Here is a 27,287-nt window from a genome sequence, read left to right as displayed (position 1 = left end):
TGCATTTGAGAACAAATATATTTGTACTTTTTAAAAGAAACACTAAATATTTTGCCAAAATATGGTCATTTATTCATTAATTCTGTGAATTTCTAAGTATATCAGGTGTGCGTGCGTACGTGCGTGCGTGCGTGTGTGTGTGTGTGTGTGTGTGTGCATGTTAGTATTTTTCTTTTTTTTATTGGATATTTTCTTTATTTACATTTCAAATGTTATTCCCTTTCCCATTTTCCCCTGGAAACCCCCGATCCCATTCCCCCTCTCCCTCCCCCCATCTCCCCTACCCACCTACCCACTCCTTTCTGCCTCCCCGCCCTGGTATTCCTCTACAGTAGGGCATTGAGCCTTCATAGGACAGAAGGCCTCTCCTCCCATTGATGCCTGGCAAGGTCATCCTCTGGTATACATGTGGCTAGAGCCATGGGTCACTCCATGTGTACTCTTTGGTTGGTGGTTTAGTCCCTGGTAGCTCTGGGGTGTCTGGTTGGTTGACATTGTTCTTCTTCCTATGGGGTTGCATGTTAGTATTTACATATGTTTGTAATTGCCTTTGTGTGTGCGCGCGCGCGTGTGTGTGTGTGTGTGTGTGTGTGTGTGTGTGTGTTAGTATTGACATATGTTTAAAATTGTCTGTGAATCCCCTGAAGCTGCACTTAGAGGGAGATTGAGTTGTACCACAAGGTACTGGGAACTAAACTCTAGTCCTCTCTAAAGCATCATAACTCTTACACATTGAGCCATCACTTCAGCCTCCATCACTTTATTTAAAACCAAACAGGAGTGTTGAAAATAAGATGGATAAAACTAATACCACGAAAGCAAAGATTTGGGAGAAATAAGCATAGGGAGAAATTACAATTGTTTGTCATTATTTCACCTTGGGCTTCAGGTTAAAAGAAGATGTGTGTTTTCAGAGCTTCTGTCAAAAGAAGCACAATACAATCTACTGCTCTCAAGTAAGTATCCAAACGTGCCCTCTCTTAAAGTTATCCTCAATTATCTCAATTTCTGATGCTTATGCATATCATTAATGAGTTTTATGTAAAAAGATACCAGGAAATAGTTCTTCTTATGGAAGTGTGAGTATGAAAGAAATGTTACATCTGTATCTAATTAAAACATGATATGTTGTCCCCATAACTTGGAAAATATATAATTTAAGTAAAAAGGAACTTCTCGCATTTTATGGGAAATAGAAAACTGGAAAGATAAACACATGTAATGAGCAGCAGAACAGATGTGATGTACGTGTTCCAGTGGGAATTCATGAGGAAAAGTTATGTGAAGCACGCAATTCAGTACGAAGAAAGAAACCAGATGCAGAGAACAGCACTGAGTAGCATGTGAATGAGAGACGGGGTGCCTGGCCTGGGTTTCCAAGGTTACTCCTATCGGAAATTGAGCTGTTATAAATGATATATCATTTCAAATATTAACTAGGAATTAGGGGTCTAAGATAATTCATCAATGGTTAAAATGCTTTGCTGGATAAGTTTGAAGACCAGAGTTCAGATCACACATCACAAGTCTGGCATCCTGCACACATCTGTAACCCAACCTGCAAAAAGGGAGGAGACAATGGGGCTCCCTGAGGTTAGCTCTGTTCCCATCTCACTCTGAAAATATGAACATCTTGTTCAAAAAGAGATCCTGCCTCAAAACACAAGTGGAAAGTGATAGGGAAGGAAGTTCACCCAGTGCCCTTTACTGGCCCCTTTGAGCATTCACAGGCATGAGTAGCTTTACCCACCAGCATATAACTGTACATCTACTAAGACATGTGCATGGCTGTGTGCCACTCATATATATTCTTAAAAACAAATTAGAAGAATATCAAGCCACTGAATAGCTTGTTTATGGAAAGGACAGATAGCTACATTCATAAATCAAAAACAATGTACAATCAATCTCAAATGTTTCTTGTTTCCATTTTTCTTTATTTTTGTAATTATTTTGATTTGTTATTTTATTGGTAATTAAAAAAACCACAAATCATATTAAGTTTGATGATAGATTTTTATTCTGGTAGAATGCATAGTACCTTTCAGCTCTAGGAAAGCTAACTAACCAGGAGAGCGAGGCATCTTGTTCTCTCCATGTCTGATGATTCAAATAGGTGGTGTGTTTCACAAGGTATTACTGTCAGTTTATGACGAGTAACCAAGAGCATTGATCACAACCTGTTATGATTGGAGGTCTCTAAAAGGCCATTGGCCACATTTGCAAAAGAGTTTACACTTTCCTGGAATTTCTCTTTGTTAGCTCATAGTGTTTGGTAGAGTATTGTTGTCTATAAAGGATAAGAACACTTTTGCATATCTATGTATCTATGTATCTACCTATGTATCTGTAGGTATGTGTGCATATATGTGTTTGTGTATCTGTGTCTTCTCTCTCTCTCTTTCTCGCCTCTCTCTCTCTCTCGCCTTTCTCTCTCTCTCTCTCTCTCTCTCTCTCTCTCTCTCTCTCTCTCTGTGTGTGTGTGTGTGTGTGTGTGAGTGTGAGTGAGTTTCAACAATATTGGGTTTCCATATAATTTTTAAGAGTAGCTTTTGTGTTCTTTATCCTTTCCCATATTTCCTCCTCCACCATGTACTCATTAGCAAAACATGTTTATTCTCTGTATCATATATGACTTAACTTTTCATGCCAAATGAGAAAATGATTGTGATATATTTTGAATTATAATGTTGGTGAAAATGTTTTGTTTATTAAAATAAATTTTTTCTTCTCTCACATACACACATACATACCACACACATCACACATACACACATACACACACACACACACACACACACACATATATATATATATATATATATATATATATATAATATCAGTTTTCTGTCCTCCAAATATCTCCCTATTTCTGTTTCCATCTGAATCTACTCCCTTTCTTTCTCTAACTAGGAAATGAACTGGGCTTCTAAAAAATAACCTATAACATAATATCATAAAACGAAACTGGCACATTGGAATTCAACACAAACAACAAATAGAAGAAAAGGAATATAAAAGTACATCTACACAATGGAGTACTACTCAACTATCAAAAACAATGACTTCATGAAATTTGTAGACAAATGGATTGAAATAGAAAATATCATCCTGAGTGAGGTGACCCAATCATAGAAAAACATGCATGATATGTACTCATTGACCAGTGGATATTAGCCTAAAAGCTTTAATTACCCAAGATGCAATCCACAGACCACATGAAGCTCAAGAAGAAGGATGACCAAAGTGCGGATGCTTCACTCCTTCTTAAAATGGGGAACAAAAATATTCATAGGAGGGGATATGGAGGCTAAGTTTGGAGCAGAGACAGAATGAACGGCCATTCAGAGCTTGCCCCACATGTGGCCCATATATATACAGCTATTGATACTACCTAAGATTGATGAAGCTAAGAAGTGCATGCTGACAGGAGCCTGATATAACTGTCTTCTATGAGACACAGCCAGAGCATGTTAAATACAGAGGTGAATGCTAGCAGCAAACCATTGAACTGAGTGCTGGACCGCTGTTGGAGGAATTAGAGAAAGGATTGAAAGAGCTGAAGGGGCTTGCAACCCCCATAAGAACAACAATGCCAACCAACCAGAACTTCCAGGGACTAAATCATTACCCAAAGACTATACATGGACTGACCCATGGCTTCAACAGCATATATAGTCAAGGATAGCCTTATTGGGCACCAAAGGAAGGAGAATTCCTTGGTCCTCCCAGGGTTGTTCCCCCAGTGGAAGAGAACGTCAGGGGGCGGGGGTGGCGGAGTGGGAAGTGGGTGTGGATGGGTAGGTGAACAACCTTCTAGAAGTTGAGGGGGAGGGGCTAGAGGGCTTATGGACAGGAAACCGGGAAAGGGAATAACATTTGAAATGTAAATAAAGAAATATCCAATTAAAAAAAAGGAAAGGAAACACATACACACACACACACACACACACACACACACACACACACACACACACAGAAAGAGTGAGGATATCCTGAGTTTTGCAGGCTTATGGATGGAACTAGAAAATATTATCCTGAGTGAGGTAACTCAGACCCCCAAATAAAGGTCATGTATGGCATGTGCTCACTAATAAGTCAATATTGGCAAAAGTGTATAGAATACCCAAGATACAATCCACAGAATTCAGAAAGTTTAAAAAGCTGAATATCCCAAGTGAGGATGCCTCAATCCCACTTGGGTGGGTGAAGAAAGCAATCACAGGAGGAGGGAGGGAGGGAACTGGTGGGAAAGGAGAGAGGAACATGATAAGGTATTGGGTGGGGGAAAAGGACCAAATGTCCAGGGGTAACTCCTCAACAGTGGGCTGGGTCCAAGATATTAGTGATTAAGGAAGAAAACCAGGAGATGAGTAGTGAATGAAAGAATTTAAGGCAAAACTGTTTTAAATATGAAATGTGAATGAGAGATGCAGGGTGGAATCAGAATTGAATAGATCTGAGCAGAGGTCTGTGCAAGACCATCCCATAGTCCTGGCCTTGAAGTCTTGTCTGTAGTTTCTCTTTCCTGAGGTTGCTTCATCGTAGAACGAGAAGCTATCAACTGGAAAGCAGAAGAAAGTGAGAGGTGCTCTAATATCTATACGTCATGGGAGACACTGAGGAAAAGCCAGCCATGTTGCAGAAATTGCAAAGTGATGGTTCAAACCTTCAACTTCAATAGAGAAATAGGTATCTGCAGGACAAAATTCATTCTGAGAAAGACACCCATTCTCCTCACTGACTACTCTGCCAACACGCATACATTCCAGTTACTCACGATAAATCTGTGTTTACAGATAACGTAAAACAACTATTTTACTGTATAAATAAAAACATTTTCATAGCATTTTAAATAACTGTAAAACTTCAAAAACTGTAATTGTATATCTTTAAAGTAAAATTTGTTCGACATATTTAAATTTGTTTTAATTTTTATGTTAGATTTATTGACATTAAAATAATTTTGCTATGGTTGCTTTTGTTTTGTGTGTGTGTGTGTGTGTGTGTGTGTGTTTGAAGGGATCACTATCAACCTATTTATCCTGCAACTCACATTTTTTCTTTGTCCACCTCCCAAACTCAGAAATTAGAGACTTACACCTGAAGTCGGCTGTTTCTTTCCATGAAATGTTATCGTTAATAGAAGTTATGAATTTGTCTTTCTGTTATGAAACTTGACCTCTCTCTGCCTTTTGATGCCCTCCCCCATTCTTTCGTTTACTCTAAAAATGTACCCAACCATGTGAATGCAAAAAAGATAAATGCAGGTAATGGACTTAAAGTAGGAAGACAGATATAAAGTATATAAATTAATCGTCCTCTAGTTGACACTTTGCTGTAAATTGTTTATTAATAGCGGAGGTTTGAATAAAGTCCAGAGTGAAATGGCCCAGCTTTGGAATAACCATACTCACTGTTGGTTGGAATATATTGAACTAAAATTTGATTGATTTCTGTGTGTGATATTTTTATTTTCAATCATTAAAATAATAAAAAGTTAATAAAAATTTTAAAACCCGTCCAGCCAAACTTAATCTGGATTTGTGCACACCTGCCCAAAATATTACCAATCCTTCACTTATTAACCCTATGCTACCAGTGTTCTGTTCAGAACATTTTTCCTGACTCTTTTGTATTATTACATAGAATTCTGAAGTGTCATTTATCTTTCTGTTTAATTTCTCTTTCTATAACAAGATTATATTTCAATGGCTATATCTATTTTATCTTTAGTGTAGGGTTATGCAGTTCACATCTTGGCTTTAGGTTTTGCATAAACTGTTCTAAGGAGATGAACAAACACTAACTCAGCCCAGATAGGACACCAAAAACAGAACTGAAGAAACAATTCCAAGGGGTTGAATGCAGGTTACTGACAGGAACATGAGCAGCGTATGGGCAGGATTATCACTGAAGACAGGAATGCCAGCAAGGGCTTACCGCTCTACAAATCACTGAGAGGGGTTGGTATGGTAAGCAGCATTTTCCCTCTATGGCACAAAGTCAACAAACCCAATCTTATGCAGGTCCCAGGGGTAAACACAGCTGCTGATATGTCCAGAGGGCACCAGCCATGCTGAGCTCAGAGGACAGAGTTCCAACACAGCAAAGAAATGGATCAATGGCTTGCTCAAACAGACACACAGAAAGCAGTCAGCTAAGATTAGTTGGGCTCTTCTGTTATTGATTTGCACTGATCTTGAAGTCTTCTCTGATTTTGATGGAGCTAGCATACACACTAGCACAAGCTTCTCTATCTGGTTGTTCCAATATTTTTGAAGAAACCAGGTAGAGTGTCCTGGTATGGCAGCCAGTGCCTGAAAAAAAAAATAAGGAACTGTTGTGTAAGTACTACCTCAAGCCATCCAGGAGTTATTGTCCATCATTGCAATATTGACTGGAGTTTCGAGAACTAACCAGATGAGTACTGATGAGAAATAGGTTCACTCAGGTTTACCATTTTATTCTAAGTCAGAAACAGTCTGTTAGTGCGTTGTCATGTGTGTGCTTCACAAAATACACAAATTACCTTGTTCATTAATATTCAATATTCTCATCATCCTCCAAAATTGACTGCACATATCAAGCTAATTCATCAGCGTAAAAGGTAAGAGCTAGCATTCTTCTGTGTCGCTTTCATACAGAGACACCCATGGGCTTTATGCTGACAAGCAAACCTTCACAAGGGTGAGACCACTGAAAATTCCATCCTGACTCATGCCTCATGCACCACAGTATGGAATCCAAATATACCTCTAACCAAAAGGTAAATCTCAATGCTACATAACATATTTCCTTACCAACTTCAATGGTGGATTTACATAATTGAGAGTAAATATAAGCCACCATTGTCGTCCATACAAATACAGATAATAAAACTAAATTTCCCTCTTCTCTGGAATACTGAAGGGATCAGAGATGAAATAGTGTGACTACTCTGTTATCTGTTTAGTCAGTGACCTTTTGTTGTAAATTATGGAAAGTGGCATCCTGGTGTTGGAAGCATTTGAAGGGGCTCATTCGACTTGGAGAGTAATTACTTTATGGCTGTATTTTTTTTCCTGAACTTTGAGAACATAAGTTAAATAATTGCAATTATTTCAAAGGAGGTAATTAAGGTCCTTAAATAGATATGAGGCTGGCTTAGAAACTAATAAAAGCCTCCGGGTAGGAATTTAAGTACTAAAATCCGGTACCTATGCTATGCATTGTGACAAACAGGCAGTCAATATGAAACCCAGCTGGGCAATAGGCATACACACAGCCTCCAGCAAATTGCTTCATTAAGTTTATATTATACAAACTTACCCCTTTCTGACATTATAACCCCACTTTCTGCAGTCTCAAGCATTTGATTAAACTGCTCATTTACTGAACACTACCAGATTAAAATGCTATGATCTAATGGCATTTAATTTTCGCACAGTAATTCTAATAATTTCTTAATGAGATTAGCAGAGGCCTCGGTTGTGATGTGGAGAGGAAACTCAGCAGTAACCCGGTCCACATGCTCTTTTAGTCACTGAGAAGATGCTAGACCCGAATAGGAAAGGCCCGCTGATACCCTGAGGTGGTCACTGCTCAGTCAATGGTGGTAAAATCTGCCCTATTGCGGTAACACCATGGGCTTTCTCCAAGGGACAAGTGAAGAAAAAAGCACAATTATGCTTACACTTAAAATCTGTATTTACTGATTGTCATATAACCCAGTAAAAAGTAAAAAATAGTTTTTCAGAAGATGACGTCCACATCTGTGTACTTAAAATTGTACCTCAGTGATAGCACTGATTTTGTAAAGTCCTGAAGAGGAGTCTCCATCCACCTGTCTCCTGAGTGTCTTCCTATTATATTAATAATGCCTAGCATATGGGAACATTGTAAGAAGTGCTTGACGAATGGAGCTGCCTACATCTGAGCCCCTGGGCATCTCATAACTGACGTTTTAAGATGACTCCACTTCTTCTGACCCTTCAGTCTTTCTGACCATTTTCGCACATGTTTTCCCAATCCATTGAACTTACTTCTGAGCTAGAAAAAGATGAGGTAGGCTCTGGATTGTATGTGGAATATACAAACATTTCTGAGTTTAGGGTCACCACATAAAGTCAAAGCAAACATTGCCAACCCATCAAAGGGTATTTCAGATAGCAAAATGCCTAAGCCATCCCTATCACTGTCCTAAATAATCCATGGACTGACCCTGGAAAGGGAATCCTCCACAGCCTTTCTTAAAGATAGATGCTTGTTAGCCTCGAAAACAGGGCATGGCATGGGGATGAGGAGATTCTCAGTGGAGTACATTCCTCTTCTAAGCTCAGTTTGTAGCATCCAAGTCAGACTACTCCCAACCACTACAGCTGCAGATCCAGGGGTCCTATGCCTTCCCCTAACTGCCGAGAGCAAAGGTATAAACCCACGTAGAGGTCCACATAGAAAACTAAACATAGGAGATATTGTTTCTGAAGAGTGTATGGTAGCCAAGATAAATGATAATATTCTATATAGTAGAATATTCTATGTAGTGAGGAAATTTGGCATGGTGTTTGTAAACCCAACTATGTTAAATTATAAAATACAGAACAAAAGGAAATTTGAGAATAAATTCTTTTTGAAAATAACATGTTAATTGTAGGTTACTCTTCTTGTCAAATGGACTGCCTAGAATATTTTGGTAAAGGCGGTTCATGTGTGATTGATAAACAGGAAGAGTATGTTAGAGGAAGTCAGGTCTGAGATGAGTCCATCTCTCCATCTTGTAGAATTTTCATGAATAGTGAATGTGATAACATAGCTGAGACTCGAATAGGAAGATTCAAGTGAATCTTGTGTGTTGTGAACAATGAGAAGGTACCCTAAATCTTTGGTCTTTGTAAGACACAGTTCCATGCAGCTGGCAGATCTTAGGGTTCTATTCTTTAGAACCTCACGTACCCCATCAAGCTAATTCTAATTCTTCTCTTTAAAAAAGTTCATTGTTCATGATAGTTCATCAAGTTCACTGCTCATCCATTTTGCACACCGGGAATTTAAGACTGTGTTAGATTTGTTCAAAGCCAAACAAACATCAAACCTCTCATTCTCACGGAATCATGCCAAGTTGTTTTCTGCCATTTTCTTTACAAAACTTGCCTTTACAAAAGTTGTCCAGTCATCTCTGTTCACTTTTTTGAGCAAATTGATGGTTGTCAAAGATCCTTGCCATTGTGGTCTCATGTAATATTGAACCTCATTTAGGGAGAATCCATTCTAAAGAAGGGGAAGATGGGAAATCCATTCTAAAGAAAAGAAAGACTGCCTACATCACAGCCTTTAAAAAGATGCTGTGACTACAGGGCTTTAAACTTAGCATCAGAGAGCATGGGGCAAGAAAAAAGCTAATACAGTTCGTGTCTGAGGCGCCAGCAGGGAGCCTTCAGAATGTGCTTCAGGGTGGAGGTTTGACATGGGCACCCCTGGCAGTGTAAGGAACTCTTGAGCCTGTGCATAACTACCAGGAAAAAACTGAAATGACTTGTTACCACATGGGAAGTATGTATGGTTTGTAGGACATCCAACATGAAATGGTGACTTTAATGCATGTCTATTGGTATTGGTTCTGTAGGCATATTGAAACGTATGATATCGGTGTTAAGTGAAAGACATGGGAGTGCCATTAGTTTAAAAACATAAATAAACAAGTAGAAACCCATAGAGAGGAGACACAAAAATCCCTGAAAGAATTCCAGGAAAACACAATCAAACAGTTGAAGGAATTAAAAATGGAAATAGAAGCAATCAAGAAAGAACACATGGAAACAACCCTGGATATAGAAAACCAAAAGAAGAGACAAGGAGCTGTAGATACAAGCTTCACCAACAGAATACAAGAGATGGAAGAGAGAATCTCAGGAGCAGAAGATTCCATAGAAATCATTGACTCAACTGTCAAAGATAATGTAAAGCGGAAAAAGCTACTGGTCCAAAACATACAGGAAATCCAGGACTCAATGAGAAGATCAAACCTAAGGATAATAGGTATAGAAGAGAGTGAAGACTCCCAGCTAAAACCAGTAAATATCTTCAACAAAATCATAGAAGAAAACTTCCCTAACCTAAAAAAAGAGATACCCATAGGCATACAAGAAGCCTACAGAACTCCAAATAGATTGGACCAGAAAAGAAACACCTCCCGTCACATAATTGTCAAAACACCAAACGCACAAAATAAAGAAAGAATATTAAAAGCAGTAAGGGAAAAAGGTCAAGTAACATATAAAGGGAGACCTATCAGAATCACACCAGACTTCTCGCCAGAAACTATGAAGGCCAGAAGATCCTGGACTGATGTCATACAGACCCTAAGAGAACACAAATGCCAGCCCAGGTTACTGTATCCAGCAAAACTCTCAATTAACATTGATGGAGAAACCAAGATATTCCATGACAAAACCAAATTTACACAATATCTTTCCACAAATCCAGCACTACAAAGGATAATAAATGGTAAAGCCCAACATAAGGAGGCAAGCTATACACTAGAAGAAGCAAGAAACTAATCGTCTTGGCAACAAAACAAAGAGAATGAAAGCACACAAACATAACCTCACATCCAAATATGAATATAACGGGAAGCAATAATCACTATTCCTTAATATCTCTCAATATCAATGGCCTCAACTCCCCAATAAAAAGACATAGATTAACAAACTGGATACGCAACCTGGACCCTGCATTCTGCTGCCTACAGGAAACACACCTCAGAGACAAAGACAGACACTACCTCAGAGTGAAAGGCTGGAAAACAACTTTCCAAGCAAATGGTCAGAAGAAGCAAGCTGGAGTAGCCATTCTAATATCAAATAAAATCAATTTCCAACTAAAAGTAATCAAAAAAGATAAGGAAGGACACTTCATATTCATCAAAGGAAAAATCCACCAAGATGAACTCTCAATCCTAAATATCTATGCCCCAAATACAAGGGCACCTACATATGTAAAAGAAACCTTACAAAAGCTCAAAACACACATTGCACCTCACACAATAATAGTGGGAGATTTCAACACCCCACTCTCATCAATGGACAGATCATGGAAACAGAAATTAAACAGTGATGTCGACAGACTAAGAGAAGTCATGAGCCAAATGGACTTAACGGATATTTATAGAACATTCTATCCTAAAGCAAAAGGATATACCTTCTTCTCAGCTCCTCATGGTACTTTCTCCAAAATTGACCATATAATTGGTCAAAAAACGGGCCTCAACAGGTACAGAAAGATAGAAATAATCCCATGCGTGCTATCGGACCACCACGGCCCAAAACTGGTCTTCAATAACAATAAGGGAAGAATGCCCACATATACGTGGAAATTGAACAATGCTCTACTCAATGATAACCTGGTCAAGGAAGAAATAAAGAAAGAAATTAAAAACTTTTTAGAATTTAATGAAAATGAAGATACAACATACCCAAACTTATGGGACACAATGAAAGCTGTGCTAAGAGGAAAACTCATAGCGCTGAGTGCCTGCAGAAAGAAACAGGAAAGAGCATATGTCAGCAGCTTGACAGCACACCTAAAAGCTCTAGAACAAAAAGAAGCAAATACACCCAGGAGGAGTAGAAGGCAGGAAATAATCAAACTCAGAGCTGAAATCAACCAAGTAGAAACAAAAAGGACCATAGAAAGAATCAACAGGACCAAAAGTTGGTTCTTTGAGAAAATCAACAAGATAGATAAACCCTTAGCCAGACTAACGAGAGGACACAGAGAGTGCGTCCAAATTAACAAAATCAGAAATGAAAAGGGAGACATAACTACAGATTCAGAGGAAATTCAAAAAATCATCAGATCTTATTATAAAAACCTATATTCAACAAAATTTGAAAATCTTCAGGAAATGGACAATTTCCTAGACAGATACCAGGTATCGAAGTTAAATCAGGAACAGATAAACCAGTTAAACAACCCCATAACTCCTAAGGAAATAGAAGCAGTCATTAAAGGTCTCCCAACCAAAAAGAGCCCAGGTCCAGATGGGTTTAGTGCAGAATTCTATCAAACCTTCATAGAAGACCTCATACCAATATTATCCAAACTCTTCCACAAAATTGAAACAGATGGAGCCCTACCGAATTCCTTCTACGAAGCTACAATTACTCTTATACCTAAACCACATAAAGACACAACAAAGAAAGAGAACTTCAGACCAATTTCCCTTATGAATATCGACGCAAAAATACTCAATAAAATTCTGGCAAACCGAATTCAAGAGCACATCAAAACAATCATCCACCATGATCAAGTAGGCTTCATCCCAGGCATGCAGGGATGGTTTAATATACGGAAAACCATCAACGTGATCCATTATATAAACAAACTGAAAGAACAAAACCACATGATCATTTCATTAGATGCTGAGAAAGCATTTGACAAAATTCAACACCCCTTCATGATAAAAGTCCTGGAAAGAATAGGAATTCAAGGCCCATACCTAAACATAGTAAAAGCCATATACAGCAAACCAGTTGCTAACATTAAACTAAATGGAGAGAAACTTGAAGCAATCCCACTAAAATCAGGGACTAGACAAGGCTGCCCACTCTCTCCCTACTTATTCAATATAGTTCTGGAAGTTCTAGCCAGAGCAATCAGACAACAAAAGGAGATCAAAGGGATACAGATCGGAAAAGAAGAGGTCAAAATATCACTATTTGCAGATGACATCATAGTATATTTAAGTGATCCCAAAAGTTCCACCAGAGAACTACTAAAGCTGATAAACAACTTCAGCAAAGTGGCTGGGTATAAAATTAACTCAAATAAATCAGTTGCCTTCCTCTATACAAAAGAGAAACAAGCCGAGAAAGAAATTAGGGAAACGACACCCTTCATAATAGACCCAAATAATATAAAGTACCTCGGTGTGACTTTAACCAAGCAAGTAAAAGATCTGTACAATAAGAACTTCAAGACACTGAGGAAAGAAATTGAAGAAGACCTCAGAAGATGGAAAGATCTCCCATGCTCATGGATTGGCAGGATTAATATAGTAAAAATGGCCATTTTACCAAAAGCAATCTACAGATTCAATGCAATCCCCATCAAAATACCAATCCAATTCTTCAAAGAGTTAGACAGAACAATTTGCAAATTCATCTGGAATAACAAAAAACCCAGGATAGCTAAAGCTATCCTCAACAATAAAAGGACTTCAGGGGGAATCACTATCCCTGACCTCAAGCAGTATTACAGAGCAATAGTGGTAAAAACTGCATGGTATTGGTACAGAGACAGACAGATAGACCAATGGAATAGAATTGAAGACCCAGAAATGAACCCACACACCTATGGTCACTTGATTTTTGACAAAGGAGCCAAAACCATCCAATGGAAAAAAGATAGCATTTTCAGCAAATTGTGCTGGTTCAACTGGAGGGCAACATGTAGAAGAATGCAGATCGATCCATGCTTATCACCCTGTACAAAGCTTAAGTCCAAGTGGATCAAGGACCTCCACATCAAACCAGACACACTCAAACTAATAGAAGAAAAACTAGGGAAGCATCTGGAACACATGGGCACTGGAAAAAATTTCCTGAACAAAACACCAATGGCTTATGCTCTAAGATCAAGAATCGACAAATGGGATCTCATAAAACTGCAAAGCTTCTGTAAGGCAAAGGACACTGTGGTTAGGACAAAACGGCAACCAACAGATTGGGAAAAGATCTTTACCAATCCTACAACAGATAGAGGCCTTATATCCAAAATATACAAAGAACTCAAGAAGTTAGACCGCAGGGAAACAAATAACCCTATTAAAAATGGGGTTCAGAGCTAAACAAAGAATTCACAGCTGAGGAATGCCGAATGGCTGAGAAACACCTAAAGAAATGTTCAACATCTTTAGTCATAAGGGAAATGCAAATCAAAACAACCCTGAGATTTCACCTCACACCAGTGCGATTGGCTAAGATCAAAAACTCAGGTGACAGCAGATGCTGGCGAGGATGTGGAGAAAGAGGAACACTCCTCCATTGTTGGTGGGATTGCAGACTGGTAAAACCATTCTGGAAATCAGTCTGGAGGTTCCTCAGAAAATTGGACATTGAACTGCCTGAGGATCCAGCTATACCTCTCTTGGGCATATACCCAAAAGATGCCTCAACATACAAAAGAGACACGTGCTCCACTATGTTCATCGCAGCCTTATTTATAATAGCCAGAAAATGGAAAGAACCCAGATGCCCTTCAACAGAGGAATGGATACAGAAAATGTGGTACATCTACACAATGGAATATTACTCAGCTATCAAAAACAACGAGTTTATGAAATTCGTAGGCAAATGGTTGGAACTGGAAAATATCATCCTGAGTGAGCTAACCCAATCACAGAAAGACATACATGGTATGCACTCATTGATAAGTGGCTATTAGCCCAAATGCTTGAATTACCCTAGATCCGTAGAACAAACGAAACTCAAGACGGATGATCAAAATGTGAATGCTTCACTCCTTCTTTAAATGAGGAAAAAGAATACCCTTGGCAGGGAAGGGAGAGGCAAAGATTAAAACAGAGACTGAAGGAACACCCATTCAGAGCCTGTCCCACATTTGGCCCATACATATACAGCCACCCAATTAGACAAGATGGATGAAGCAAAGAAGTGCAGACCGACAGGAGCCGGATGTAGATCGCTCCTGAGAGACACAGCCAGAATACAGCAAACACAGAGGCGAATGCCAGCAGCAAACCACTGAACTGAGAATAGGACCCCCGTTGAAGGAATCAGAGAAAGAACTGGAAGAGCTTGAAGGGGCTTGAGACCCCTTATGAACAACAATGCCAAGCAACCAGAGCTTCCAGGGACCAAGCCACTACCTAAAGACTACACATGGACTGACCCTGGACTCTGACCTCATAGGTAGCAATGAATATCCTAGTAAGAGCACCAGTGGAAGGGGAAGCCCTGGGTCCTGCTAAGACTGAACCCCCAGTGAACTAGTCTATGGGGGGAGGGCGGCAATGGTGGGAGGGTTGGGAGGGGAACACCCATAAGGAAGGGGAGGGGGGAGGGGGATGTTTGCCCGGAAACCGGGAAAGGGAATAACACTCGAAATGTATATAAAAAATACTCAAGTTAATAAAAAAAAAAAAAAAAAAGAAAAAAAAAATTATTAACATCTCTTGAAAGAAAAAACAAAGGAAAGACACATGTTATAGAAATGAGAGCACAAAGGGTGGCATATACAGGGGAGCATGTATTGTTTAGTTATGTTAGCCACCACATCTATCTTTCAAAACGTAAGGGAACAATCGCTAAAGCTGTAACTAGCCCAGAAGCTCGCAGGCTACCCGTAAAATGCACAAGAGAAACTTGGGAGCATTGGTGTGCTTCTCAGCCTGCTAAAGAACAATGTCTCAAACATCACAGAGAACAGACTGAGCCATTCCCACTTTATTTCCTGGGAATAAAAATGGAGTGGAGTAATAATTCTCAGTGAACATGTCCAGAATTTTATTTCAAAGAAAGGCCAAAACTTGAAGGCGACCCCTAAATTCAGAGGTGCAAATGGAAGAAACATAACACCAGAAGAGCTTAAAGGAACTCAGCGTTAGAAGTCACCACCTTTGCCAAGGCTTATGAAGTCAATATATGGAAATACATCTGACTCCTACTGTTATAAAGGAAAATGTATTTTGCGTGAGCTTCCTATGTTCCTATAATTTTATAATTAGAGACAGGTCAGCTGTCTTCTGGGAGGTTTCTGAAGGTGTGACATAAGCACAAACAAGTATGAAAAGGGAAGGCTCTGTGGAAGCCTTGTGACGGGTGATCCTTTATGGCCATTTAGCTAAGATAAAGAGTTTGATTCATTGAACCGCTCTGCACAACTCAAGAGCAAGGAAAGATAACTGATTATTTGGAAAATCTGTAGCTACCTGGTGGCCAAAAAGCAAGCATATGTTTTCCTAGGAGTGTAAATAAAATTCATGTCTAGAGATGGAAAAGTGACCAAAAGAGGACGGTTGACTTGTGTAAATAACCAGTAACTTCATGTAAACGACACCTGGGAAAAATCAACTTTTAAAAACACATCGAACTCACTTGATGCACTAAAATGTTTAAGACACAATAAGAGAAAGGGGCAAAGCATGCTGGGGATGGATAACATGATGAATATAATGTGATACTTGTCTGATGGAAAATAGCATAGGTAACATTTCAACATATTCACTATCCTTTCAATAATAAAATTAAAAATTGATATTTCCACCAAGAAATACTGCTTTAAATATGATTCCCTATTCATTTGTTTCTGCAACATTGATAGAGGTTCTATGTTTGCAAGGTCACAAAGAAAGGCAAAAGTTTAATCGTGTGTGTGTGTGTGTGTGTGTGTGTGTGTGTGTGTGTGTGTGTGTGTGTGTAGAAAATATATATACAATTAAAGGTACCCATGTAATTAAAAGAGGGTTTTAGGCTCCCTTGATCTAAAGTTATGAGTGGTTTTAAACTATCCAAAGTGGGTGTTTGGGAACTAGAGCTGGTCTGCTTGCAAGAGTAGTTGGTAACAGAAGCTGTTTCTACAGTATGTGAAGTCCAATGTAGGCAGCTAAGATATGACCTTACTGTAAATGTCCTATGATTAGGTCAGAGCTCACAAGCACAACCTCTATGTATGTTTCAGAATAAGGCAGAGGCATATGATCCAGTAGGTTAGGCTCAAGTTTTATGGTACATCTTGCTAGCTATGAAGTATTTGTGGGACATAGGTCTAGTCATTGGAATTGTCCAGTGTCCTACAGTGGTAAAGCTTACGTTTCAGCCAACTTAGAATAATATTGGTGGCTGTGGGACTGTCTCTACCACTCCTCCACACGGAATCTCAGACAGAGACTTTACATCTAGTATGGTGCAGGGCAAAGCATAAAGCAAGGAAGTAATGGACTTCCTATTTCAGCCTGGATGCTAGCATGAGAGTGTAGCACTCTGAAATTCTGTAAGTCTTTGTGGCTGGGAGATTCAGACGTGGATCAGCTTGACACTATCATAGATGTTCAAGGCCTTGCTTTCATTCATCCTGTTTTGACCACTGGTAACAAACCCTAGAGCAATACATGATGCCCAAAAGCAGGAAAAGCCAATAACCACAGGACTACTGGAAGTTATCATTGGGCCAAGAAAATGCCTCCAATCTATAAGCAATTGTACACAGATGAGGCCTTTGTACCATCATCAATATCATATAGTGCCATAGCGTCATATCTTGCTGCAATAAAATATCCTTACAAAAAGTAAGAGAAGAGAGAAAGGGTTCCACTTTATCTTACAATACCAGTTTGCAGTCCATCACCTGGGCAAAATCAAAATTGAAGCAGCCAGTCATAGTCATAGTCAGAAGGAGGGAAATCAATATATTTATTTCTATTACCCAACTTGCCTTATCTACTGTTAGAGTCCAGGAATCAAACCAAGGGAATGATACTACCCACAGTGGGCTAGACCTTACAGAACTCAATTAAGAGGAAAAAAAATAAGCTTGTCATAGGCATGCAACCTGGTCTAGGCATTTCTTCATTGTCTGACTCACTCTACCTAGATGGTTCTAGGTCCTATCAACTTGCCAATTAAGACTCACTACCACACATACATCACACATACAGTGTATCAGTATATTAAATTCTGATTTCAGATGGTATCATCTACGGCTGATTGAAGTAATCCCCAGCCATAAATATCTGCCACATTGATGAGTCCCTCATAACAGAATGGACTGTGGTCTCAGAAGTTTGTGGCACAACATTTTAGTATTAGTGGTTATCACATGGATTTGAAGACTGAGGATCTCTTCTGAGGGAGTCTGCCCAGCATTGCTCAAAGGAAGCTTTTCCAGGTACTCACCAAGTCAGTCTGTTCTGAGTAACAAGCTACAGTTACATATGTGAGCAAATTTTATGACCATATCACTATCTAGTAATGAAATATTGACGAGATATTGCAAATCGATGAGTAGCAGTGGATTCAGACCATACGGCAATGCTGGCATGAATGTGATCCTTAAATGTCACATAAAAATGCTGGGTATAGTCATGTCTGTTTATAATACTAGGCAGACAGCCTAGCTACTTAGCAAGTTCCAGGCCAGTGAGAGACCAGTCAAACAAACAAAAACAAAAAAGGTAGCATTCTGGAACATCCTAAGAATGACAGCCCAGTTTCACCTCCTGCCTCCACACATACATGATACACACATGTACCTGATCATATGCACAAGTGCACAGCATGAAAAGAGAAAAGCTATACTTTAGCTTTGGATTTCAGAGAATTGCAGTGCAAAATCAATGAATTTATTAATCTTGGGCTGTGGCATTATATCACAGTGATTAGAATGTCTGGCAGAGGAATTACTGATTGCAGGGCAACCATTAACTCAGACAAAGGGGAATGGCTCAAGGAAGCCAGGCCTCAGGAAAGCACCACCCGCCAGTGAGGTGCTTCCTGCAGTTAGATCATACCCTTCTAAATTTTCTGGTAACAGTACCAGCAAACTGTGTGTGTGTGTGTGTGTGTGTGTGTGTGTGTGTGTGTGTGTATGTGTGTGTGCATGTGTGTGTGCATGTGTGTGTATCTTTATATGATATATATTTTATAAATAATATATAAGATCTTATATATTATATAAGCTCTTGTATATTATATATTATATATGTGATACAGTGTATAATAACATACACACTTATATATAACAATAAATTACCACATTCATTAGCACTTGTGAGTCTTTTACTTGATAAAAGACAACTAGAGATGTAATGAATATTTTTATATGACAATTTACCATAATCTACAAACACTTAGGAAAAGGATCAGAACCGAGAATACTGTCTAGACTAGGGCGATCTGGCGATAGATCTATGAGAGCTGTCTTGATGTTGACAGAACCGTTACATGGGCTAGGCTCCAGACTCTAGAAGGTTAGAGAAAGCTGAGTACTAAACAAGCAAGCAGTTAGGCAGTACGAGTGTCTGTTTCCCTCTGTTCTTGACTGTGGGTGTAAAATAATTGTCTCAAGCTCTTGCCTCTCAGATTTTCTAAAAGTAATGGACAGTCACAAAAATTTATGAGCTAAATATACTTTCCCCCTAAGTTGCTTTTTTATCAGAATACTTTATCACATCAATAGAACTGAAACTACAAATGGGCCAACTAAGTTTTGAATGTGCGCATAATTGGGAAACATTTGCTGAAACCATAGTAATGGAGTCACAGGGGCCACAAATGCACTTTTCCTTAAATAAAAGACAGTAAAGTCTATGTAGACAAGGTAACTAAATCCTTTATCAAACATGAGAGTAATATATGGAATATTTCAATATCCCCACTATTGAAATACTTCTAACTTACAAAAATTACAATTGTATAACTTTTAAATGAATATACTTATAGTGATATTTGTTATATAAAATATATTCTTTTTCAAGATATTTAATTTATATTTCCAATAGAGAAGCATTAAGTCCATGTTTGAGGAAAAAATAATATTTCTGATTATGATGATCAATGAAACAAACATCTAAGGCAAATTGACCCAGACCTCTGTTCCTTGTGGATCGGAGTTATAGATCCCTCTCATCCCTCCAGCCCCCTTAGCTAAAACAAAACGGGGAGTAGAACCCAATTATTTGAGAGGGCTACGTAGTCAAGGAAATTAGAAAGCAATAAGGAAACCTCCACATGCTAAGAATAGGGTCAAACCAAAAACAAACAAACAAACAAACAAAAAAGACTAACATACAGGTTTCAGGCTATGCCCATGAACCCTGCAAGGTGGGGCACTGGAAGGGCTGCCTCAAAGAACAGTGCATACAAAACCTCGCTTACCTGCCAAAGGGCCATCTTTGCCACACTTCAGTTGTATTTTGAATATTGACATAATAAAAGACAATGCTTGCAGATCATGAACATATACACTCAACTTGCCAGAAATCAACAGACTGGTCTTCTGGTAGCCTAACTGAAGACAAACTGATAGTACAGACCAAAAGAAAAAAAAAGGTAATTATAAAAAAAATCAAACTCATGCATGCTCATAGCTCTGGAAATCCTTCAAATAGATAGGCCTCCTATCAATACTTTTATCAATGCAGAATCAATGTCAGGTGGGGACAGAAAAGTAAGGACAGGAAATCACCCCCTGCTTATAGGCAGAGTGAGCCCAGCCTAAAAGTTTGAGCTGCTGGTCTGTGTTTTTCTCTGACTGCAGCTGTCAATACAGTCCTGCTAACTTGTCTGGGGAAGAAAGTAAAAGCTTTGTTAGGAGTTAAGTCATGGTAAGTAGGTGAAAGTGCAAATCACTGGGCAGAAGAAACTGACAGGTGCACCATATGCTTTAGGACAGCGTCTAGATTAAGTTCATCTCAATTATATAACAGAAAATGGGAAGAGGATGACATTAGAAAAATTACAAGGTGATAAAAACAGAAGTCACAAATGGCACAATCCTGACGGCGGTGAAGGGTGCTGAATTATTAGTGCGTAACACACTTCAGATCTAGATCACAAAACTTCATAAATGACGCATCGGATGAGCGGGAGGGGATTTGGCAATGTCAAAGTTTCTGAAGGAATACAGAGAAACGGTTCAAAGTGAGATTGCAAGAGTATAACTTGGTATACACTCTACACGCCAGCACTTTTATTCCCTACTAAAGGCCTTGAGCAGAACTGCCCAGCCATAGAGCTTTAAATAGATCAGGGACCTGCTGAGATAATGACTACCTTGGCCTTCAGGGTGGCCAAGAACAACTGAGAGGTGGAGGGGCGACAAGAAGGAGCTGCAATGCAGGGCCCCTCAGACCTCAGAACTTACTTGATTGCACTGGGCTACATGCATCAGTCTATAAAATATGGTTTGTGGCACCAGAAATTATGTTTTAGACAAAAATATACTCAGTGCAAGCAACAAAAAGAATCTTCCTAGTTAGCACACATATTAATGAACGTATCGAACATGTGTAAAGTATAAAACACATATGTAAGAGATATATGTACATATCTTCCTGAGGGGCAAAGAGATAGGTGGCACGAGTAATCAGCTCTGGTTTCAGTCTTCGAACAAGCATATACATGAAGTATGCCAAGCATAATAATTTATTAAGTATGGGTCATGAGTCAAGTAGTTAATGGACTGCTCTATGCCCCTCCTTAAATACCTGCCATTTAAGAGACTTTTGAATGAGCAGACAGTTAACAAAACCCAGCACATCATTCTCATGCATCCCCAGTTAGCTCTGCAGTCCACTGAGATCTCTTAGGGCAATTGCTTCTTTGCACGGCACTCCGGCTGTGCTTTCTTGTCTTCTAGTTCTCAAGAAGATGGTCTCGGTTAAAGCCATCATTTGCTGCTTCACAACTGTGCTCTTTCAGTTAAATGCCATTGAAGAAAAGACTTAAAGGATATTCACCTGACCCCAGATTACTCATCCCTAACTTCAGTTGGCTCCTTAGTGTTACTGGGGAAACTCCTTGTTTCCAATGAACAACGGTGTCTTCACAGGGGGAGTTAGCAGACACCTATCTTAAACATTCTGCTCTCGGTTTAAAGTTCATACGACTTCCATGCATGCTCTCTGTGATTGGTCTATGACATTATTTCCTAGTTTTCAGATGATAAAAGAATTGAGAGGCTATGTATATGTACCCAACAATATTTTGTATTAGTCTACTCTCTTCAGTTTCCCACTATTCCTTCCCTACCAGTTCCACAGAAAAGATATTTTTATTTAATTAATGATTTTATTTATTCACATTCCTAATGTTGTCCCCCTCCCAGTCCCCTTTCCCAGAGTTTTTCACCCCACCTTCTCCCGACCCCCTTTGCTGTTCAATGCTGCTACATTTCCTTGGAGACTGAAATAGCCTCCTTCTCATTGTCTTTTCTCCTGTTATTCTAGGAAGCTTCTACTCTTTCCTATGCCATCAGTTTTTTTTCTTCTACACTTATTTCTTGTACAATGTCATGTGATAAATGATATGAGAATGAGAATAAATAAATAAATAAATAATAAGGAAAGAGAAAATATTGTCATATTTCAGAGTTACAGAGTATATATTTTTGTTTTTAAAACATCTGAAAAAATTATGACAGACTGTGTATACCACGCGGTTTTGAGTGTCTTGGAACTTTATATGTGTTCACTAATTAAAATGCACTTTGCAAAGCAAATAACAGTTAAGTTGTTGTGGGATTGGGTACATTCCATTTGATAACACAATTAACTTTACCTAATGTTTTCATTTCTTCTTTTACCTTACTCATTTCCTGTCAAAATGGTGTGCACGTATTATAAACACATATGCCTAAAATAGATTTTTAGATCTTGAGTGACTGAGGCTAAATGAAAAAGGGGAAATAAGATAGAAATACAAAAAATAAGGAAGGAAGGAAGGAAGGAAGGAAGGAAGGAAGGAAGGAAGGAAGGAGGGGAGGGAGGGAGGGAGGAAGGAAGGAAGGAAGGAAGGAAGGAAGGAGGGAGGGAGGGAGGGAGGAAGGAAGGAAGGAAGGAAGGAAGGAAGGAAGGGAGGGAGGAAGGAAGGAAGGGAGGAAGGAAGGGAGGAAGGAAGGAAGAAAGGAAAGAAGGAGGAAGGAAGGAAAGAAGGAAGGAAGGGAGGAAGGAAGGAAGGGAGGAAGGAAGGGAGGAAGGAAGGAAGAAAGGAAAGAAGGAGGAAGGAAGGAAGGAAAGAAGGAGGAAGAAAGGAAGGAAGGAAAGAAGGAGGAAGGAAGGAAGGAAGGAAAGAAGGAGGAAGGAAGGAAGGAAGGAAAGAAGGAGGAAGGAAGGAAGGAAGGAAAGAAGGAGGAAGGAAGGAAGGAAGGAAAGAAGGAGGAAGGAAGGAAGGAAGGAAGGGAGGAAGGAAGGAAGGAAGGAAGGAAGGAAAGAAGGAAGAAAGGAAGGAAGAAAGAAAGGAAGGAAGGAAGAATGGAAAAGGGGACCTCATTAGGAACAGATTGTCCTCAATTAGAACAGTGAAGGTCTACTGTCTTTCTGTGGCAGGGGAACTTGTATGAGGATGCACAGAGTGCTTGAGAGGTTTACAGAGTAGAAATAGGAATTTATGCAGTAGAAGATTCCGTCTGTAGAGTTGTGCCGTCAAAATTATAAATGCAAATAGAAGTCGCTATGTTGATCTTCTTCTTGAGCTTCCCATAACTACCTGCAGGTGTCATTAACCTGTCAATATTCCACTCAGAAGTTTCTTGCCTGAGGCTTTAACATCATCAACCTTTCATTCTTGATCCTAAGGGGAGAGGAAATGTGTGTGTGTGGGGGGGGGGGGAGGCATATCTTCTTTAATTTTTGGAGAACTGCAGCAGACAAGAATCAAGTTGGTCCTGGATGATATTAAGCTGATCCAGAATATCTTTCATGTTTTCTAAGAGTTGGTGAAACTGAGAGGTTAACTGATGGAATGAAGCCCTCAGACAGCAAGACCGATGAGTTGGGCAGCCCTTTTTATCTGTTTTAGAGGTCCCCTGACTGGCTGGAGGCATAGACCACTATAATTGCTTTAGATATGAAAAGAGAGAGAGATCAGAGTTTCTCAGGAGGTTCTAGAGGGCCACAATTAAACTTCATAGATGGGAGAGATCCAGAAGATAAGACAGGTATGTGGTATAAATATGCATCCTGTGTGAGTAATTTACCATTTATAGCATAAAAATTGAGATTGTTAGAACTATTATAATTCTAGCTGAGAGTATAATTAACAAAACATTTGGGTAGTTTTGCCATTATCACAGGAAGAGGACAGGCAAGAAACCATCTATGGAACTCTTGCTCCCTTTGTTATATGTGTTAGCGAGACTGATAATTTTTGTTACTGTAGTTGGTTACAAGATGTAAGGCCATTGATTTGCTGAAAGAGCTTCAAACATTTATCAATGGACAGCATAAGTTCAGAACTGGCTGCCAGGTATCTTCTTTCATAACTTGGGAATGTTGCATGCCAGTGTTAAAAGGAAAATATTTAAACTAAGCCTTAATTAGTAACTTGAAATGTTATTGTAGAACTGCCTGAACCATGTACCAGAGTCCTGCAGAAGGACAATGTAACCCTGTTTGTCAGATGCCTGCATAAGGACCACCAACGAACTTTGTAATGTAAGTCAGTTAAAGTCTACATATAACTGACAATTGAAAAAGAGACACAAAATTTCTTTTTGTGTCTTTTTTGTGTCCTTTTGTCAATGTTGCCTACCTAATTCCTAAGAATACCACTGTCATATCCCTAATAATTTTTCAAATCTATGAGTTTGGTGACAGTATATCAGGCCGGTAATCAGCTAGTTTAGGTAGGTAGAGTGCAAATGGCATGTTTCAGCTGTGAGAAGTGCTCTTCCAGAAAGACATAGTGCTCCACTGTTGGGAAATACAGTTTTATGATTTATACTCTGTTCTTAAGAAGGTAGGCCTGTCTTTCTTAGCTGTGGATATGCATTTTGGTGCTGACGTAAGTCAGGGCTTGCCCTATACCTGCTCTCTCTATCCTTTTCTCTCCCAGGAGATTCATCATGAGATACAGTGGTCCAAATAACACTCCATATAGTGACATATAATTTGGGAACTACAATTCCTTGAACTGTTAAAGAAACATATAAATCATTTTAATCCTGGATCTACTTTCCTGATGGGAGTTTAAGACCATGTAGGAAACCAAGAAGATTTTTTGCTTTTGTACTGGTCTTTCTTTTACCAGCCATTTAAGATAAACCAACGAGGCCTTGGTTAAGCATTGTTTCCCTTAGATGCGTGGAGAATTTTTTTCCTTTGTTGACCTTCCTCTTTATACACTGGGCACCAATTAGAGTTCACCAGACAGAGTCTCTATGGCCTCCTTGAACAAGTGACTTTCCACTGTTACAGAGAATGTTGGAAGTTTTCCCATGATACCATGGGATTCCATTGACTCAGAAAGGGAAGGGACAAAACTCTTTTTTTCCCTTTCAATCCATCTAGCCACATTAGAATAGCCCCCAAGTATGGTTATTAGATACCCAGAGGATCAGTTATTCAGAGGCTTGGGTTCTCGTGCTAATGTTTGCAATGTACCGAATGTAGACTAAAGGAAACATGCCCCCAGTTGGCTTTGATTGGTAAATAAAGTTGCCAGCAGCTAATGGTTGTCCAGCTAATGACATGGAGACAGAGGTGGGACTTTTAGGATTCCCAGGCAAGAAACATAGGAGAAGGAGAAGAGAGGAGTTTGCTGTGACAGGGGCATAGGACTGACCACGTTATGAATGAGCAGGAGAGGAAGACAGCCAAAATGTAGGTGCAAGGGGAAAGTAGCCCCATAGGAGGGCTGCACAGAAGAAACAGGGCAGCAAAGAGAAAATATACATTTAGAAATGTTAACTCAGGAATACCAGAGGGGAGTGTGTGCTAGCTGTGGGGAGGTTTGGAAGTGCCCGGCCATTGGGCTAACTAAGACATTAAAATATAAAGGTTGCATAATGTGTGTCTTTCATTCATGAATCCAGACCTTTTGGAAGGGTGCAGAGCCAAGCCTGCCTGCCGGAAGCACAGAGCAGACATGAAATATTTAATGCTTCATAGTTATGCATATGTCATGCTTTTAAATACAGTATATTTAAATAAGTAGATATTTCTAAATAAATTTTAGTTAGTGTCTTCATCGCTGTTTCCTTGGTGTGAAGAGACTATGACTTTGGTGCCTCTTCACAACTCCTTTTTTTTAAAATGAAGGCATTTAGTTGGAACTTGCTTGCAGTATCAGAGGTTCAGGGGTTTAATCCATTATTATCATGGTAGGCAGGCACATAGAGTGCTGCAGAAGTAGCTGGGAATACAGCAGCATTAGATCCATTAGGAAGAGAGACTGGGTCCGGCATTGGCTTTTGAAACCTCTGAGCCTGCCCGTAGTGACATAATTCCTCTTGCAGCAAGACCACCCCTCCAAATCCTTCTCAAGAAGTGCTACTCCTTAATGACTAGGCAGTGAAATATAGAAACCTACTGAAGAGAGGAGCATTCTAATTTAAGTGCACCACAATTAGAAATACATTTTAGATAGTTCTTACAATTATTGATCTTAGACTTAGAAGCCTTTATATCACATACATCCTCTCAAACTTTCATCATCTATGTACCTGGACTATCTTACCTGAACCTTCCTAACTTTCAGAAGAAGTGTTCAAGTCTTTCTTCCCATTCTAGAATTATCCATGCACCTTACTCTTCATAAATAAACCCTTCTCTTCTAAAACATTTTACATCTTTACTTCCATCCCTTGTGAGGAGCTGTCCGAGGAGCTGTCCTCACAGATGTGAGGAGCTGTCCGAGGAGCTGTCCTCACCAACTCCATTACAAGATGGCACCGGCATCCGGCAGAACGCACCTAGTAAAAAGGGCAATACGCAGGCGCCTGGTAACGTCCCTACTCAAAGGGACATGTACGTTTTGGTAAGTCATCTGGCATAATTGGCAGCGACCAGTCAGAGAGTGACACGTCCTAGGCGAGGATAGTTTCCTATATAAGGGACGGTTATTCCTCACTCGGCGTCTCCGCATTGTAAGCTTATGCTCTCCCTCTCAAGACGCATTAAAGCTTTTCTGTAGTAGGATCCTGTGTGTGCCGCGTCGTTCCTGCTGGCGAGACGAAGCGCGGGACAATCCCTCAAAAATTATATTTCATTTCTTAATACCATGATTTTGCATGGTATATAATACAATTGAGTTTGCTGTCTGTTGTAAGGATTTTCGCCCTAGGGGAAAGGGGAAGTAAACAATGTCTGGCCTTGCTGTATAAGGCCCCAAATTACAAACTGAAGTTCAGTTTCATCCATGTTTGACCAGAGCAACTGAAATATTGTTCAAAAACTCGTCCCTGCCGCCCACCCACTCAAGGCCTAAACCTGGCTGTCAGCCTGTACAAATTAATTCTGTCAACCTGTACAACTTAATACTGACACTTAATTCTTACATGACTCAAGTACCGGGAGGTTTGTTCAGGAACTCTGGAGCCATGAGATTAGATAGCTGTCCTCCAGGAAGGGGTGAGTTCCAAGGAAATGAGCTTCTCCGCCCTGCATCCAGAGCTCGGAGAAAAGCCACAAAGAACATCTGTGGGAACCCAGATATTTCTTCTGCTGCTCAAGACCTGCTTAAGTTTGAATAAGCACGGGGACCAATCATGTATTGACCCGTCATTCTTTACCTGCTCCTTCTCAAAAACCCTATATACTCTGTGCTTTTTTGGTTCTGGGCCAATCCCTC

The 27,287-nt window shown here is 39.6% G+C and overlaps 1 long non-coding RNA gene across 1 annotated transcript; it reads right to left on the bottom strand.

Moving 5' to 3' along the window:
- Positions 1 to 5,326: 5,326 nt before the first annotated feature.
- Positions 5,327 to 26,732, bottom strand: LOC134483802 (uncharacterized). The gene is made up of 2 exons (XR_010060836.1): positions 26,175 to 26,732; positions 5,327 to 6,320 (listed from the first exon to the last, which is right to left on the bottom strand). It is a non-coding gene; the product is annotated as an uncharacterized LOC134483802 (long non-coding RNA).
- Between the last annotated feature and the right edge of the window lie 555 nt (positions 26,733 to 27,287).

Source organism: Rattus norvegicus, chromosome 20, assembly GCF_036323735.1.
Source record: "Rattus norvegicus strain BN/NHsdMcwi chromosome 20, GRCr8, whole genome shotgun sequence".
NCBI classification, from domain to species: domain Eukaryota; kingdom Metazoa; phylum Chordata; class Mammalia; order Rodentia; family Muridae; genus Rattus; species Rattus norvegicus.
The sequence above is the reverse complement of the archived record's forward strand: the minus strand, read 5'-3'. Positions and strand labels throughout refer to the sequence as shown.